Genomic DNA, 20,237 nt, shown 5'->3' on the forward strand with positions numbered 1-20,237 from the left:
TTATTATGTGGATCATGATTACTCTGTTCGTTGTTCAATATTCGCTCGTGTACACAGCAAAAAATAAAAGCTCAATATTGAGTAAAATATTACTCATCACGATAGTAAAAAGGGAGCTAGTCGAATTTTGAGTAATTTTTACTCAGCCTCGGTTGATTAATTGTTTACTCAGCACATGTTGATTAAACTTTACTCAATATTGAGTAGCTCCTTTTTTACTCAAAGATGAGAGTAAAATTTACTCTTTCACTTGGAGTAATATTTGATCAACTTTTGTTCAGTAAAATTTACTCAATATTGAGTAGCTCCTTTTTACTCAAAGATGAGAGTAAATTTTACTCATTGACTATGGAGTAATATTTGCTCAACGTTTGTTGATTAAATTTTACCCAATATTGAGTAGCTCCCTTTTTTGCTCTGAAACAAGGAAACATTTACTCGTTTAACCTTGAGTAAAGGTTTACGCAAGTGTTGATTAAAACGATTACTCATTATTTGAGTAAAACTTAAGTGAAAAGATTTGCAAAATGATGAATAGTAAAGTGTTACTCAACATTTTGAGCAACATGAAACGTATTTTACTCAACAAATATTAAGCAAAAAACACTTTCGAGTTGTATTGAGGCTCCATCTGCAGCTGGAACAAAGCAGTATTTTAAACTAAAAGAATGAAAAGAATACAAAATTAAATATAATATTCTGCATTTTTCCTGGTTTTATTTTCAAAATAGGTATCAAATAAATCACAATATAGCATGTCTATTGTCTCATTACCCAATGTGAGCAAACATTAATAGAAGCCGGTCACCTCTCCCAAAACTTTTGATGTGAAAAAGTCATTTGAAAATTAATGTTATAGATGCTGAGTGTTTTAAATGGGACAGAAATTAAGTCTTCACTTCATTATGTTTTAACACTCAAGAATTGTCTAATGTTACCAGGTTCTTTAGTAGCTGATATAGTGTCCAGGAACTGCCAAATAGCAGTGATCAGCCTGTACTGGATATGCTAAGTCATTGTATGTGAAGGATTTGGTATATCTTGTCCACAAGTTCTACAACTTTCATCACTGTTGCGCATTGAAAAAGCTTGCCTATCCATTTATATAAAAACACAGTTCTGGATTCAACTTGCTTCACAAGTACAGGATGAGTCAAAAAAGTGCAATAGAGAAAAGAATCCATTTTTATTTAAGAACCGATTTGAACCTTTTAGGTTTTAAAACATTTTATAAGTGATATATCCATTAGTGACCTTTTGTGAAAAAACCAAGAAATTAGCATTTACCGTTTTGTTTTTATGACCCATTTTATAGCGATACCCAATTTTAATGTTTGTCCAAGAAACGTCTAAAATGTGAACGTCAGCCCACTCTGTGTAAGGTAGATTTGGAACAACTGCTATTTTCTTAACCTCATTGGCATTGAAATAAAATGGAGCACCCAAATTGTTATTGTCCTTGGTCTTGTTTAAGGAAAAGAAACATTATTTGTTGTTATTTTCATTTTACCTTTACTTTAAAGATGTTTATTCTCTATCAAAAACATACACATTCGTAGGCGGATTTTTTCAAATGTCGAAATGAAATGCGCGCAAATTGAAGTGGAGTGAATTATAGTTGGACATATTGGGATTTAAAAAAACTGGAGTTGGAGTCGAGTGAGGTATGAAGGACTTATAAGTAATGGTAGAAAGTTTGTTTGAACAGAAAAAAGAAATTGAAATAACGCAAAAATCAACCTTATTAAGGTTAAGTCAGTTTCAGAGCTGGTGCCTTTATCGTGTAATTGTGTGTTCTCATTCAAAACACATGGTACCTCGTGGACAAATAATGAAATTGGGTATCGTAGCAAAAGGACTCATAAAAATTAAACGGTAGATGTGATTGACTTCATTGTTTCGCAACAGGTGATTATTGAGTGTGGCATTTATAGAAACTTTTAATAATTGGAAAGTTCAACGTGGTTCTTACACAATTATTGATTCTTTGCTCTATTGCACTTTTTTTGACTCACCCTGTATATAAATGGCAGCGTGCGTCCAGTAAAGTTGGCGAGGAACCAGTCCAAAGCTGTGCCTTCCTGAAACATGTAAAATAAAAGAAAATGTAATAAAGGACATTAATTTCATGGATTGGGACTATTCAAGTGAAATAAAGCTGCCTTAAAATAGAAAATCCACCACCTTTTCATTGTATCAACCATAAATCAAAATTTGTTTGGTACTCGAAAGTGATGAAGCAGATGGAAGGTTTAAAACACAAATAACTAAATTTATGCATGTCTTATTTTTAAACTGTCTATAATTGGTCAGATGGTATATAACCAAAAATGAAAACCCTTGCTGAAATTCTTGAAATATTAAAGCAAATATTACATATTTACATGTAATTTACATTGTAATCACCCATTGCATTGGCATTTCTACTTTCATGCGATTTTGCAAATATTTAAAATATCTTTATAATTATTATATTATTATTCCTGTGATAGCGGGCAATGCTATTTTCAAGGGGACACAAACTTTAGGAGACAAGAATTTACAGAAATGGTAAACAAGATAATTATAAGATTCGCGGTTGATTATTCAAAGTTCACGATAGCCAACACCTGTCGGTGAGGATAAGGGGTTATATAGGGGGTTTTCCCCTTGGCATTTGAGGTTTCATGAACTACACATTCAATGAACTACATGTATTCTGAAATGCACAAAGAAATTGGCAAGTTAAATGCAACATTATTGATAGAAATTTACCTGTTGACTGACGTTCGTGCATCTTTCTTCAATACCTTTCCTAGAAAGAGGTAGGGCAGCACAAAAATCCCAAAGTCACATCTGATCTGTAAGTAAAATATAGATCAATATTATAAATGCACTGAAAAAGAAAACTGCATATGGAAAAAAATTTCAAGTGATATTTTGCAATGGTTTCACTCTCCTACTACATATAACTGCAAAAAAAGTTATGTGGCACGAGTCAACATCAGGATCAGGGACGTAGCAAGAGCTTTGGGGCATATGGACAAGGAGTAGTGTGAGGCCTTCTAAACATCTCCTTTATCAGCCCTGATCCCTATCCACTTCATTTTCGCTTTTGCTCGGGGCCCATGGACTTTGTCCACCCTATCCGCTTGCTACATGTACGCCCCTGGTCCCCGGGCCTGGTCCACATCAGCGTATGTACTTCGAGGTTGCTCAGACTAGTACATTAGTTACGATCGCAAATACACAGCTAGCATGGTGAGCCGATGACAATTACTGATAAGCTTAACTAACTTAAAAACCTGTCTATATCCGGTTCAAATCATACAATAAGATTTCTAAATTGTGTAACAGGTATATGGACATAAAGTTATGAATAATAGTAATGAAATTAGTACCTTCAAACATTGGTTGTACTGCTGACAAACTCCATTCCACCAGCAGACACTGCACCCGCATCCCGGCTCCGCTTTTATACGCCATGATGACATGAATTTTAATACGTCGTCGAATTAAACTTACTCCGCGTGTTGAATTTACTACGCGATTTGAGTAAAATACAATGTGGCGATTAAAATATTTTACTTCTTTCCATTGACCAATTTTTACTCTGGCAAAGAGTTGTGTCAAATATCGTCTTTTACTCGTTGATGAGTAAATAATTGGTCTATTTTTTAATCAACATACTTTAGTCGGTAGCACTTTACTCCTTATTTTTTGCTGTGTAAGCAATACTGCGAGGAAATTGAATAACTCGGACAACTGTGCATTTGTTACTTTTATTCGAGACTAGCGGGACACCCGCGCTTCGCGCGGGTCCCCGCTAGATGAGTAAACGGAAGCGTTCACTCAAACAGGAGGAATTACTGTACAGGTAGACTCATTGAAAATTCATCATTCCTTCCGAATCCTTACGATTTTTATCATCTTGGTAATCTCGTAACCCCATCCCGTTAAACCACAACCCCGTACCCGTAATCTATCCAAAGTAGGTCAACCTTTTTATGTCCTTCTTTCTTTTCTTTTCCCCCTCCCGTACCCTTACGATATTTATGTCTTCAGGCCTAATCCCGTTATCCCATATCCCGTACTCTGTGCGTACACCATAACCACGAGCGCAAGTTGGCTACGCCGACGCGCTAACGGCGCGGTTTATGCTAGACATGTGGACGCGTTGGTTGGCATAGGCCGTAAAGAAACAACCGCTATAAATTTGCCCGAAAACCCCACTTTTACTGATTTTGAGGCCAATTCTTGACCGTTTTCAACCAAATAGATTTTAAACACATTGTCGTATATTCCTCGATCTCCCGTATGAATTTGGCGACAGTTGGATCGAAACTGACGGAGCTTTTGCGTGGACCCACATACACACAACATTCCCCTATTTATAGACCTTTTTCTCAGACGTCACCAATCAATCGATATTGGGGTCCAGCATTCGAGTCATCAGCACCCAAACGCAAATACCGCGCCGCGCGAGCGATCAACTTTGCGCCACGCTATGCGTCCTGCGCGGAATTGCCAGCTCGCATTACGTGTTTAGTTCGCCACGGTCTAAAACGTAAACAAAATTGTGAAACAAAACAAAGATTGAATTTTAAATAGCATCGCGGTTTTTCCGTATCTTTCGTATTTTATGGCATCAAAACAAACTGGAACAAAGGTAACTAGTATACAGTTCCCGTTTAAACAATTATTTTATGGATATGGTGTTTTTACACCGTGGACACGTGAGAAACGCACGTGTTGTTTGTTTACATCTCAGACCCCAATATCGATTAGGTGACGTCATTAGAAAAAGGTCTATAGTAAAGACTAGCGGGACACCCGCGCGAATCCTTCTGGCCTCTAATGGCGGCGCCTTTTTACCCACAATCCTTCACGTTGCCTTATTCGAGGCCTGAATTCTTTTGGTGTAAAAAGAAGAGCACTTTGACAATGGAATTCCAATGTCATTAATAATTAATTAGGCTGTTCTGATCATGCGCAGTAGGTCAACACAGGCTTTAGTCTCCTCCTCCGCCGGTAATAATTGAGTGAGTAGGATCAAACCGGCATAGGAGGAGACTATCATGACGAATTTGCTGTCTACCGTAGATAGCCGATAATTACAAGTAATTTTCATAGGCCTATGTATAAAATAAAAAAGAATCCAAAATGCCCGTATCGTGGGGATATATTGTTTATGATATAAATTATTATATAATAACTATGCTCTTGAAATAAATAAATACGGCATGATTTTCTAAATGTTAGGCAATCATAGTGAGAAATTAAAATATGCCCCTGGGCAGTAGCTCTCATTTTCTTCAGAAGTGGGGATCCCACATTTTCCAAAAGTCGGCATCAATAAAATTGCGACCCCCTCCCTATTTCAGCAACAAAGATTTTATGACCCCCCCATACCCCCTAAACAGGCTAAAATTGTATTAAAATCAGTCTTTTTGAATAAAATAAACACACTATCTGTCAAATTGTGACTCCCTACATTTTAGGCATCAAAAATCTTATGACCCCCCTATTTTTCTCTCAACAAAATTATGATCCCCCCCCATATATTTGGGACCCCCACGGTCCGAAGAAATTGATAGCCCCTGAATGACTGCACTAACCGTTTTGATATGTCCAGTGGTGGACCAGGATTTTTTGGGGGAGAGGCATAAAAATGAGGGGGGGGGGAGGAAATCAAAGATGAAAAACATTTGCCTAAAATTTTCTCAGTATAGTCAGAAGCCAAATGTTTGAAATTCAGTCTCCAAATTTTTGTTCAAGAAAACAAACTAAAACATTTTCCCCCTCTTCAGAACAAAACATTTTTCCCCTAGCAATTTTACAAATTTGCAGGTTTTTTCATGTTCCATAAAAACCCTCAACCATTATTGATCAGTCCTTACACCGCCGGGGGGGGGGGCATTCAAATTTTGGTAGGGGTGTGCGGCACGGTGCGCCAAACTTTGGGAACTAAGAACTGATTTTGTAGCTGGTTGTTAATTTGTTTGTACGCTACATACAGGGAACTTAAAAATAAACTGCCGAGTACTGGTTAAGCGTCAGCTCAGGGCTCTGAAGTGTTTATCAGGTTTATGATTCCGCGTCTTCGCGCGCAATGACGTAATCAAAATCTACTAAATATTCAAATTTCACTGCTCCTGTTTTAGAACGTTGTTTGCTCCAGTCCTCAATACAGCACAGTGGAGCGGCCGTGCGTGAGTATTCGAGGACTGGAGGATCGAGTCTAGGTCCCCGCTAGATGAGTAAATGGAAGCGTTCACTCAAACTGAACAGGTAGACTCATTAAAAAGGTAATTTTTATTTTTTCTAGACCTGTCCCTTCTTGCATTTTCTTTTTAGCTTCTTTCTTTCTTTTCAGTTTCATCTACGTGGGCCTACCCCCACTTTCAAAATATTTCCTCCTTAGCTTGTAATTTTCCGTTTCCATGTTATTTATTTATTTTACCCCGTTGCCATTGTTTTTTTAATCTGCCTTTTCTTACATTTCCCCGTTTGCATGAAATATGCCTATTTAATTTTGTTCTTATTATATTAGCTTCCTTTTTTTTACTTTATTTATTTATTTTTATTTATTTATTTATTTATTTATTTATTTATTTATTTATTTATTTATTTATTTATTTATTTATTTATTTAGCCTATTTATTTAATTTATTTATTTGTTCTTTCATAATTGTAGTTTCCTTCCGTATTCTTACGATATTTGCTTCCTTCCTTCCTTCAGAATCCTTACGATTTTTATCACCTTGGTAATCTCTTAGCCCCATCCTGTACCCTGAACCACAACCCCGTACCCGTAATCTATCTAAAGTAGGCCTACCATTTATTTCGGGACGCACCATTAGATTCTCAGGGGGGGGGGGGGGAATGGGAGTTTGGGTCATGCAGAATTTTTTTTTTCGCCGCCCACTAGTGGGCAAAGGTTTTTTTTCCGTCTCACTAGTGGGCGAAGTTTTTTTTTCTCAAAAAACTCCCATGCCACCCCCTGGAAATCTAATGGTGCGCCCCTTATAGTCTTCGTTGGCCTAATCCCGTTATCCCATCCCGTACCCTAAACCATAACCCCGTACGCAAGTTGGCTATGCGAACTCGTGTACGCCCTGCGTGCAAGTCAAGTGGCGCGCGTCGTGTAGACCGACGACGCTAATGACGGCGCGGTTTATGCTAGACATGTGGACGCGTTTGTTGGCATAGGCCGTAAACAAACAACCACTTTATTGCCCGGAAAACTCACTTTTTTACTGATTTTGAGGCAAATTCTTGACCGTTTTCAACCAAATAAAGTTTAAACACATTCCCGTATATTCCTTGGTCTCCCGTATAAATTTGGCGACATTTGGATCGAAACTGACGGAGCTTTTGTGTTCCCACACATACACACATACAAACCCACAACATTCCCCTATTTAGAGTAAGACTAGCGGGACACCCGCGCTTCCCGCGGGTCCCCGCTAGATGAGTAAATGGAAGCGTTCACTCAAACAGGAGGAATTACTGTACAGGTAGACTCATTGAAAATTCCTCATTCCTTCCGAATCATCTTGGTAATCTAGTAACCCCAACCCGTACCCTAAACCACAACCCCGTACCCGTAGGACCTAGGCCTACCATTTTGTGTCCTTCTTTCTTTTCTTTTTCCCCTCCTGTACCCTTACGATATTTATGTCTTCGTAGGCCTAATCCCGTTATCCCATTATCCCGTATCACTATAACCCCGTGCGAAAGTTGGCTATGCGCATGCCGCATACGTGCGTGCAAGTCAAGCGGCGCGCGTCGTGTACGCCGCCGCGCTAACGGCGCGGTTTATGCTAGACATGTGGACGCGTTGGTTGGCATTGGCCGTAAACAAACTACCGCTATAAATTTGCCCGAAAAACTCACTTTTTTACTGATTTTGAGGCCAATACTTCACCGTTTTCAACCAAATAAACTTTAAACACAAATCCCGTGTGAATTTGGTGACATTTGGATCGAAACTGACGGAGCCTTTGCGTTCCCACACATACACACATACAAACCCACAACATTCCCCTATTTATAGTAAGACTAGCGGGATACCCGCGCTTCGCGCGGGTCACCGCTAGATGAGTAAATGAGTGTTCACTATAACAGGAAGAATTACTGAACAGGTAGAATCATTGAAAAGGTACATTTTATTTATATAAATCTGCATTCTTACATTTCCTTTTTTCCTTTCTTTCAGTTTCTTCTACATGGGGCTATTTTGTTCCAATTAGAAAAATGTTTTTGCTGCTTAGCTTGTGATTTTCCGTTTCCATGTTATTTATTTAACCCCGTTCCCTTTTAGCTTCTTTTTTTTATTTCCCGTTTCCATGTTTTTATTTAATTCTGTTCTCATTATTTTAGCTTCTTTTTTCTTACATTTCCTGATTAGTTTCTTTCCTTCTTTCGTTCCCGTTTCATTTAGGCCTAGTTACTTTAACCCGTTGGCCTATTACTCGTATACCTCTTTTGTCGTTTTAATTTAATTTTTCTTTATAAACACCGCTTCATGTTGTTTATACAACACACATTTTTTCCCGTATTTATTACGTTCTCTCATGTGTATGCAGACGTGTTCATCCGTTTGTCCTTTATTTTCTATTTTTTATTTTTCCTTCTTTCTATGATATCATCATGTCCACTGGTCTCTGGCTCGCAAGTCGCGTGGCTCTGCGCCGTTTACTCGCGCATTGGCGTAGTGCGCATTACGCACGCGGCGCTGACGCGCTGCCTGCCAGCTGCAGTTTTTCATAACAAAACCCCCGTTTTTACCCACATTTTCACTGTTTTTGCAGCCAATTCTTGACCAATTTCAACCAAATCAAGTCCAGTCCATTTCCCGTATATTCCGCGATCTCCCGTATGAATTTGGCGACATTTGGATCCAAACTGACGGAGCCTTTCGATCTTCATACATAGATAGATACAACATTAGCCTATTTATAGTAAGATGCCATAATGGCAGATTGATAATCATTTGAAATCTAGATACTCAATCTAGATTGGAATAACGTGTTACCGATATCAACATTGAAGGGTATGCCACTGTTATCATTTGTTAAGACTTGCAAAACAAGGAATAAAAGCTTCTTAACCAACAGCGGACCCCTGGTAAATTGTAAATACCTCGAACTGAAGCGTCAACATGGCACATTAAGTTTTGATATTTCCCTATTGCGATTTGGGAACTGTAAAATAGGAAGAAAATCAATTAATGGCACATACATAAAATATCAAGAGACTTTATTGGATAGAGGGTCTCCATTGATCGCTACAAAGTACAAATTGTATTCCGATCGCTATGTCAATCCAATTCTTTACTGAAGTTTAAACTCAAGAGAATACCTATCATGGGGCGTTGAGCAGGTGCGATCGAAGGAATCTTTAACCAACATTCTACGCGCTGGTAACATGGCACCCAAATGTACACGTATTTAGAGCTTGGTCTACTCGGGGGCAAGGATTTTAGACTCAAGATTTCCTCAATCATACCAGACATAAAATAACTTTGTTCTGCACTACAAAAGATAAGAATGGTAACTTTACATAGGATGGTTATTTTTAAAGAGACTACATGTAAAATCTTCGAACTTTTAAAAGGGCTTTATTTGTGAAAGTGTGCGCGCATCTAGGATGTTTTTTAAAGAGACTATTATGTAAAATCTTCAACTTCAAAAAGGGCTTTACTTGGGAAAGTGTGCGAGCGTACCGCGCAAAAATTTGGTATTTCAGAATAGTTTGGCCAATGATTGGTGTGAATTTACTGGGACACTTGCTCCTTTTCTTATCCTTCCCCCCCAATTTTCTCTTTAATTTTTTGTCAGAGGAAGCACTTTTCTCTTTCATTTTTGTCACTCTGCCCCCTTCTGATAACTTTACATCATCAAACAATTCCAAACTCTTTTTTTGCATTTGGTCTTTCTACTGAGTGTTCTTTAACAATATCATTTGAAAGGTGCAAAGATTGAATTATTTGCTTAGCACTAGCATCTGTTTGCAGCATGCCCTTTATTTCCAGGATCTGTGGTTTTTATGTCCTCAAATTTTTGCATCAATAGGGAATCAAATTTGCCTACCATGTTTCCTCAAATCGTGCTGGTCTGTAGGAGCCACTTGATGACCCCTGTATCTCCATATCTGTTACCATGGTTGGTTACTGCCTTTTTTATGTTTACCTGTTTGTTGATGAGTTCATTTCACTATCCTCTAAAAATTATTCAGTGCTTTATGTTCTTTAAAATTCCCTCACAATTTTCCAGGCCGTCATCTTCTCACTGGCACTTCTGATTTTTTAGTATTGATACATTGAATTCCTTTATGACTTTTTTTCCATACAATCATCATTACCTTCACTTTATGAATTTCCTCAGACATGTGCCCTATTACCACCTGCCTTCTTTTTTCCCTGTTAAGGGATGTGGCTATAGGAACAAAGACCAAACAAACATATTCTTGTTTACGCCGTAATATTGTAGTATTTCAACCATTTTACAACTTCAGCTGTGTAACTTGCAAAAATTCCCGCTAAAAAGTGGTTCTTTGAATTTTTTAAAATACATTAAAATCGCATTGGACTTTTCGTACTGATTATACTATAATGATTACCTGCCTATAATGTTCTGATCACACTATAGACTGGGATTATATGTGACCCCATTGCCAGGCAATTTGTTCCTATTGTTCCTTGTCTGGAAAAATTCAGGGACTGTGCTTTTAAATAACCCGCCAGAACACAATAAGGCCATTGACCTGTGTAGTGGTCATACGTTGTTCATTCGACCATAAAAGATTTCTAGTCCCTCAGCAACTCATTAAAAATGCGTTGCATCAGGTTAGGGATTCTATTATAATAATTCTAATCCTTTCTTTGAGGTGAATAGATAAAAGAGAGTTCTTGAAAAACAGGTGTGATGTTGTAGATAATATATTATCATCAAAGTTGCTGGCATATAGGACATTTCGTGGAAGTGGCGCTTATTATATATTTCTTGTAAACACAATCTAATGTGGTACTCGCTACATGGAGAAGGTCGGTCTGCAAATGTCCAGTGCATGAAGCTATATAGTAGAGATATTATAGCTTCATGTTCAGTGTAAATCAATTAAAATACTATAGCTGGATATCAAAAAATCGTGATGCATTCCTTCTTGTTATGGACGATATTAATTTTGATATTATTGTGACAAAATCCATTCCCTTCTCAATTGATTAGGCTCCAGTCTTAGGCTTTCTTTTCTAAAAATAAATCCTAGGGCCTAAAGGCAATTAAATATGGGCTAAACCCATATTCGGTATGCGGAAAGTTTCCATAGTCATCTATTACCTATACCAGGGGTCCGCAAATAGCGTGGCTTCCCGAGTGGCGCGAGGCGCCGTTTAGATTTGAAATAAATAAATAAATAAATAAATAAATAAATAAATAAATAAATAAATAAATTCCCATGTTCTCCGTGTAAAGACAGGCTAAAAATGTGCAAAATATTGCACCAAATGGCGTCATTTGCACCTCAACTTAAAAAAACAAAACGATAACTTCACAGGGGGGCACCCCTCTGACTCCCCCGGCCGTGCTAAAGCACCGCAGCCATTGAGTGGCGCTTTTCAGTCTTTTATTTCATGTGGCGCTTCAACAAACCTATTTGAGGAAGCCTGACCTATACCAGTTTTCACCCCGATGTGGCAGTGACGTCAACACGTTGAAGCAGCTGTTTCGCTCGCGCATCTATGCGGCGTCTTTAAGCGTGTGCGAGTGTACATCAGCGCTTTGATCGAACGCTAGGGAGTGTAATGAAATTCATACAGTGCTGATGTCACTGCCATATCAGTAGCCTGAATCCTTCTGGCCTCTAATGACGGCGTCTTTTATTTACCCACAATCCGTCACGTTGCCTTATTCACCAACAGCACAACCCGATGACCGTGCGTAGTTGTTGAAAAACTGAAGGATCCAGTCTACCACATCAGGGTGAAAATGGTATAGCTTATCGCAAACCAGCCAAATTTGTATATGTTTGAATAGCTATAGAATACCCGTGAATATAGTGTCAGAAACTCTCACACATCTTGGGATAACCTTGTCATTAATGTGAGACTGAAAGCAACGCCATTTTGGGGATATATTTGAACATTGCGAGGGAAAACATTGCGGTAAAAGTAAGTTAATCATAAAAATCGTTTAATTCTAATAATATCAACCAGTAACGGACACTTAGCCAAGACTATGTGAGAAGTTTGGGGTATGTAAAGCATTTTCTTGTTATAAAAAACAAGGAAAAAGCAGTCCAAAATTAAACAACTCGATATTTAAAGAAAGTACATTTTGAGAAGGCCTACGCTGGTTCTTTTAATTCTAGTTCAAAATCTGTTCATCACCTGCAGTCCGATTTGGTATCTATGGTTTCATAAAAGTATTGGGAACTCTTTTTATGATATTTTGGTTTAAAAAACGATACTGTTAAAAATATCGGTATTTATGCCAGCGACATTTCTATTATGTAAAATGCATTGAAAATTGTCGGCTAAAAAGTGCATAAATTAAAATCGCGAACAGTAATAGAAACAACAACTATCTACATTCCAAGCGGAAACGCTTTTCAAAAACATACCACCTTTTTCGGGCAATCGCTGAAACCGAAATATGAAATTCTAGGCCATCTGTAAAAAAGTGCGTGAGCAGAAATGACCATGAACTTGGGTCACCGAAATAAGTGTTTATATTGGTGTCAGGCCTTTCATAGTGATACAACAATTAGCCCCCAATAATGGCTTTCATTTGAACCGTTATTTGTTAAACTGCGATTTTTACTTTTTGAGAAATCAATGAATGTATCAAAAAACTTTTCGAAAGTCGATTAAAAATGGCCTAACCCGTTAAATTACATTGAAAACCTCCTGATGTAAATGTCCTCAAATATGCATTATTACTCATATCCATATTCTAACACCTTCCTCTTTTAATACTTTTAAGTAGTCTCTTATTTCTTGAACAATCATGTGAATTCCTTAAAATTTTACGCAAGTCTCTTCCTCTCTTCCATTCAGTAGCTTCACTGCTTTAACCATTACTTATTATCTTTTGCTGAGATTGTTTCCTTCTTCTACCTCCTCCTCCTCCATCTCTTCTTCTTCTTCCCTCTTTCCCTCTTCCTCTCATCCTTTCTTTTTCTTCTCCCTCCCTCTTTTTCCTCTCTTTCTTTTTCTTCTCAAGGCATTATTTCCTCAATTTTGACTGTCATTTCTTAGGAGCGGTTCTCCCCGCTCCCGCACAATTTGCATCCCTGGGTCTACTAGCTGTGAATAACGTTGTGTTCTATCCTACGTGAGTCGTTACTATCAGCAAATAAGTGCGTAGTTTCAGAAGAATAATAGACAGGGTGCTTCTACGATAGAAATTTGAGACAATTGAAATTATGAAAGTATGATAATCATTACACTCCAACTACTTTTTATCGTAAACATTCAAAAATTCAAATGAAATGGATACACTATTAACGTACCTGTATACAGATTTAAGGGAAGAAGTGCAGCAAAAACACCCATTCATGGTGATATTTCATTGTCATTCCAGGTAAAAGAGCAGAATTTTTTCTTTCACATACATTTTTATTCCACAAAAATCGCACTTACGGTTCCCAAGAAACTGCGATCTGAAGTGAAGCATCTTGCGCGATCAAATGTATTATACTGTATTTTATTGTTTTTTAAGTGGCGATATATAACATTTCTATAGTAAAAATCTCAAAAAGCAAATAAGCTATTATCATGTTATCTTCACAGCAAATTGTAATAAATCAAGTACCTGCTTCTTTTACATGTTGGATGTAATAAATTGCCATCTAATTTGCATAAAAAAATAAAAAAGTGTTTCTAGATGTTTCTAGGATTTTTCTCATTTTTGCATTTTTGCATTTTTGAGCCTAGAAAATAGAACCGGGAAGCCATTTTACGACGGATTTGAATGAAATTTTCACAGAATGTGTGTTTTGTTATTTGTAAAAAAAGTATGAGAGTAGATTTTTGAATTTTGTTTTTGTTTTGACGCACCGTCACATTTTTAGGTCAAAAAATCGCATTTTTGGCGTTATCAGGTTTTGGACTTTTTTTCCAAAAAAAATAAGCATTTTATAAAAAATCTGCTCTCATAGTGTTTTTTTTTGCTGCTTTTTAACTTTCATTTAAAACAAAAATTACATCTCTAACATCTACGGTTGCGTTCCGGTTCTATTTTGAAACACCTAAAATCCAAGATGGCCGCCATTTAAATATGCAAATGAGAATTTTTTTTGCATTTTTCTGATTTTTTGGTCTCAAGTGTCATTTACCCCAAGTATGAAGTTCCTAGCATGTTTAGTTTAAAAAAATGATTTTTGGTGCACTTCTTCCCTTAAAACCAGGTACAATGAACTTTTATCTTTCCTAAGTAGGGCATGTCAAACTCCAAAAAATATAAATGATTAATTATGATCTTTAAATAGTTATCCGTGACGTTTAGAAACACAAGTCGCTTTCATAAAAAGTGGTATGATGCGTGCATAGATCTGCAAGGCAAGGAAATCAACTGTGATGGCACGGCTCCAGTAATAAATTACAACGGTCTAAATATGCTTACGGAAATTTACTGGTATCAATCCGCTCGTGGATTCTTTGTGCCAAACTCCAAGTTCGTTCTTGTCTCTTTTCTTCCATCGCCAATTTCGTATCTAGGGGTTGTGATACAAAATGACGCCCAAAACTTGTTTTTGTTTTTTGTTTAATTCTTAATTGTTGACCCCAACTGTTTTGCCCAGAGTGCTCTAGAATCTGATAAGAGGTCAATATTTTTACTATTTTTTTTCAACACACGTTTAACATAGACAGCAATACGGTGCCCCTAAGACGGCACCTGGGCACGTACCTTCCTTGCATGCGTCACTGCAACATATATACAACAACAACAATTACAATCATATTATTTATGTTGAGTTTTATTTTTGGTTGCCCCTTCTATATTGTTCCAACATCATTCCGGCGTCCCACTGATGTGGCGACAAGGGCACGTGCCCCTTTGCCCACCCCCCACCCCTTCGCTACGCCACTGTCCATCGCTTTAAGTATGCGGTGTGGTGCAAAAAGAAGAATATAAAATTAGCGATTTTAATCATGGGATATGATCTGTAGAATTTCATTCAACCTTTTATTCGCTAAATACGCGCTGCTTAAACGCGAATAAAACATTTTCTAACGCGCTTGCGCCACATGTTATATACACAAACATTGAAATCCTTGCACTGAGGAGTCGTCTTGCCGCAGCAGCTAATGGCCGGAGTCTATAAAACGTACTAGGCCTGACTTTATTGTAGGCCTCCTTATTACCGAATCAAATCAAATCAAATCTGAAAACTTACCCACTTCTGGAAAATTTACTTAGCGAAAGACATCAAGTGACAACGCCTAGATTCTTACCGAATCACCTTACATGCCTGAGTGAACAAACTCTGAAACGCCTTTGTTAATTGATAACAATTACGCTATCAATAAATGCTTACTCATGTATGCTTCATCTCTGTATAGAAAATAAAAAATAAAAAAATGAATCGTGTGGCGTGGTGACCGCGAATGACTGATACACCCAAATCGATCTCACACTTACGAAGAGATAACAATTCCCTTCTAAACACGTAACGAAGTGAATTTATCATTCATGTTACAAATAACAAAACAGGCCTAGACAGCATTGTTGATGGACGCTAAGAGATTATATCATTTTTATTCAAACGCATCAAGATTTTGTATCTTCATCGTACGGTGAATACATTTGTAAAATGCATGACGTGAAATGAATAGTTTGAAACATTTTAAGTAAAAAGGTTTACCTCTTGCGATGTCAAATTCAAACAAATTAAAAACACGTGATAGCCTTGAGGATTTTATTGTATAGGAACCACACAATGCAGTGAAGTTTGGAAAAAGAATTAACACAATGTTAAAGTTGCACAAGATGTTTAAAATCACGTTCTCTAATGTAATGTGCTGATACATGAAAAACGAAATAGCGGATACGGGTCACGTTGTTACCTTTACAACATCGCATACTTATTTACAATGGCCTTTATAAAGTGCCATTTCTACAAGACCACAGCGCATAACAGGCAATTATAAAGGCAATAACATAAAAATATTCAAAGCATTATATCAAGCAATTGGAACAACTGATACAGGCGCCTTCTACTACTTTCATGTAAAACGCAGACGATTGAATAATGTACATTTTAAAGCAAAACAGAAAGCCGGATCTGCGTATTCCTGTTATCATTAGGATTCTGAAAATTGGGTCATCCGCCTTTTAAAAAAGGCTCCATTATCTACAAAATGAAAGCTACCAACGTGTTAGTCGGGACCAGACATCAGAGTGCAACGCATTAGTGTGGCGCGTTAATCTTTAAGTTTGTTATGAGAGAAGTGGGGCATATATGACACCCTAATATCATTTGTAATGCATAGACTGTATATCGTCTTACATTTACATCATTGGTTTGCAAATATTATCAGAGCTACTGTATTAGAAATACTGTCGTTGAAATATGATGTTGGAGCTATCATTCGCATCTGATTCAACTAAAGTAGTGTCATATGTTCAACAAAAAAACAAACATATTCCTATGATATCCTTGGTACCCTCTTCCTGCAATAAGATATCAAATAAGAGGCGAATTTCTAACTAACACAATATGAAAAAATGTATTGGATTTTGGTGAAATTACTCAAATGTTTATTCTTTTAAAAGGTTGAGAATAAGGTAACCTATATTTCAAACTCAAAGGCGTTATAAATTATGTATTTATATGTCTAGTTATATTTCCATCTGGGCATTTTTGCGTAATTTTAATCAATAATTTCACCTGCGTTATCGTTTATGTTCTGTATAAAAATAGAGACCCACATATCCACACCTGTACTCAGCGCTTATAAGTTACAGCACAGAATCTTCCACCGCAGCAGTTTAGTCCCAAATGGCAAGTGTTCTTATGAAGTATATAACTCAGTTAGAAAGTTAAAGAAAACCGAAGAAAATGTAGGAGCAGAATCAGACCTATCAATGTAGAGTCATATTACACACTTATTGATCCTGAGAGTTATGCATAGTTATTGTTGTGCTATAGTTTTATGATTTTGTCTGTGGTTTTAATTTACATTCCTTTTTCATCTTTGTAAAATGGAATAATACTCGTTGAGCAGACGTTCTCTTTCCTTCATCTTCCCAACTTATTATCCTTTGCAGTTGCTGCCGAAGTTTACTATGCTGATATGGAAATTAGTCATGCGGGGGAACCGCAACGTAAATGTTGCAACAGTCGTTAACGCATAATATTCAATTCATACTATGTACAAGTGGATATTCATACGTAGTAGTAGATAAAATGATTAAACAGTTTAACTTCAACACTACACTATTTTTCGCTCACCTGGAACGTTTTCACTAGATCGACTAGCGATTCTTCATCAGATGGTGATGCTGTGATGGTATCTTGTCTACAATTGGGATATCCTTCACTGACAAGACATGTGATGAAAACGCTCCAGATGAGCGAAAATTAGTGAAATGTTGAAAAATCAATTCAATTCACCATGTTGTGTATATAACATTTTTAACAGTCGTATAATATCATAGTTTCACCTGATATTGGCATTTAACTGTGAGAGTTCTGAATATGAGAAAGTTCCACCCGAAATTAGCCATTTTCCCATTGAAACCCGTGTAATACATAATTAGTGGTATTTAACAGTCGTGGCTTAATAAACTGAATAAGTTGAAGTATGAGAGCCACATACATCTGCACGTATCTCTTGATTAGATGTAAAATAGTAAGTAAACAAATATAAATGCAATTTTTATACTCTGAAGGTTATATACCACTAATAGGCCTGAGCGATACATGGAAATACGACGAGTAACTATTTGTTTGCATGGCATCTGGAAATACTGCATTAAAATCGCTGAAATTGATCAAGAAATAAAGCCAAAAAAAGTACTTTTTAGGGTTTGATGCTTCAAAATGGCATATTTTCTCTCATTATATGACATTTTTGTTGTAATAGTACCAACATTCATACGCACGGCTTCGGTTTTTGGTAAATATTCGCCCTACCACATTGTAACTTTCAGCTTCGAGGGCGCACTGCCAATTTAAGGTGTTTACGGTTCAGTGCGTTAAAACAAGAAAAGTCTCAGGTCAACCTATGTTGAGTGTTTGATCATTTGACATCTACATCACATAGTTTCACCTGATATTGGCATTTAACTGTGAGAGTTCTGAATATGAGAAAGTTCCACCCGAAATTAGCCATTTTCCCATTGAAACCCGTGTATACATAATTAGTGGTATTTAAACCTTAAGTCATAAAGCATCACAGCTAAGCACTAGATTTCTTGCAACCAGGGTTGCAGGTGAAGGCCATTTGCAGCTTTTTTTTGATACTGCTCTTCAATATGCCCCCTTTCATGGAGTGTAAGTATTGAGCATTTGATACTTCTATGTCAATTTTGGTCTGCCTCACTGGGTCTGAACTCATGGAAAGAAGAATTATTTAGGAGAAATGTGGCAGGAGTTTAAAAGGGTAGTGCAATATGAAGTACTGTTAGACGCCAAGGAGGTAGAGGAAGCTTGTTCCCTCACTCTGATCAGAACCAGCCTTTTACTTTACTACTGATTTGTATACCTTCCGTATTACATCGAATTGCAAACATAAAATTGAAATGAACGCATAATTAGAAGAGGAACTCGAAATCATTACACTAAGCTACAAACAAGAACTAGCTTTAATAAATCAGCTTATATATATTTGGATAGGGATACGTTACAAACTGTATTTTCTTCTTATATCAGTCATTGCCACGAGACAGACACTCGCCAATTTAATTTGTTCGTGTGAATTAAATCTCTTACAGGATGGAAACTTAAATGGGAATTTCCCACCGATTGCAATCAATTACCCATGAGATGCATAAAGGACGTCAGTGAGTGATTCAGACAAACATGAGAAAAAAATTAGGTTTAGGATTGTTTTATGCCCAAATCACACAAAGCGTGTGATTTGTGAAACAAGAACGACACAATGTTAAAATTGAACAGAATGCTTAAAATCAAGTTTCTAATGTAATATCTTGATTTGTTCTGGTACATGAAAAGAAATAGTGAAAATGGGTCACATCGTCGCCTTTGCCACATACATGGCATTTACTGTTACATCCACTGTTCTAAATCGTCAAAATGTGCCTTTCATTCTTAAACTATCAAATGGGTTCATGAATTTGAAATATGTGATGCGATCAAGCTAAATCAGTCGGAACTCGCAAATATTGATTTTGAGATATAGCCAAACAAAGGAAATATTTCCTTTTGTTTCCTCTTGTTTTGGAAACTCTTTAATTGCTCATATCTTTGGAACTGGTTGTTCAATTCCAATGGGGCTTTCTGCAAAATCCAGCTTTGTAAATGCTTTTTTCTATCCCTTAAAAAACTGAAAATTAAATTTTTCCGAGTTCCGACTGATTTTGCTTGATCGCATCACATATGTGGAAAGCTATAAAGAGAGCATTGAAAATACCATCTGGCCCATTCCATGTCAACTCCAGGGATGTGCACCGCAGCACCTCTGCAATTTTTTTTCTTTTTCTGTGTGGTGGTAGATATTGATGAGAAAGTAAAATCCTGAAAATTTGAGCTTCATACTCCATTTCGTTTTCCCGTGGCATCAATTTGAAATTTAGGGGTCAGCGTAAAAATGTGTCGCAACGCGAAAGACGATGTTTGGAGGTCCATAAATGTATAAAGGGAACCCTTTAAAACTTTGAAAAGTATGTATCCTGGGGTACTTTTTGGTGTAGAATTCAAATCTGCTATCAGAAAACTTGTAGGACATTACTCTTATCCAATATTGAGCATATTAGAATACATTTAGCTGAGATATTACCCATGGAAAACCACTTTTTTACATTTTGACCCCCTGAAAACCAATGTCAGACAATTTGCCCCACCATCAACTTCAGGTATGTTGAAGATATGTTCTTGGACAACATTTCTGAGAGATATTGGCTTGGGGTCTTGATGGCTTCAACACATCAGTTAGGTTCAACATGATTCAATATGTAACGAGGAACAATTTAAGACCTTTTTTGATCCGTTAAAAAATCGGAGCATGTTTCAATTTTTGACCCCTATTCAAAAATTAATCACTACGATATTAGGAAGCACATACG

At 37.1% G+C, this 20,237-nt stretch overlaps 1 long non-coding RNA gene across 1 annotated transcript; it reads right to left on the reverse strand.

Moving 5' to 3' along the window:
• Positions 1-2,020: 2,020 nt before the first annotated feature.
• On the reverse strand, positions 2,021-3,576 carry LOC140160298 (uncharacterized). The gene is made up of 3 exons (XR_011859931.1): positions 3,381-3,576; positions 2,755-2,840; positions 2,021-2,081 (listed from the first exon to the last, which is right to left on the reverse strand). It is a non-coding gene; the product is annotated as an uncharacterized lncRNA (long non-coding RNA).
• Between the last annotated feature and the right edge of the window lie 16,661 nt (positions 3,577-20,237).

Source organism: Amphiura filiformis, chromosome 9 (genome assembly GCF_039555335.1).
Source record: "Amphiura filiformis chromosome 9, Afil_fr2py, whole genome shotgun sequence".
NCBI lineage: Eukaryota > Metazoa > Echinodermata > Ophiuroidea > Amphilepidida > Amphiuridae > Amphiura > Amphiura filiformis.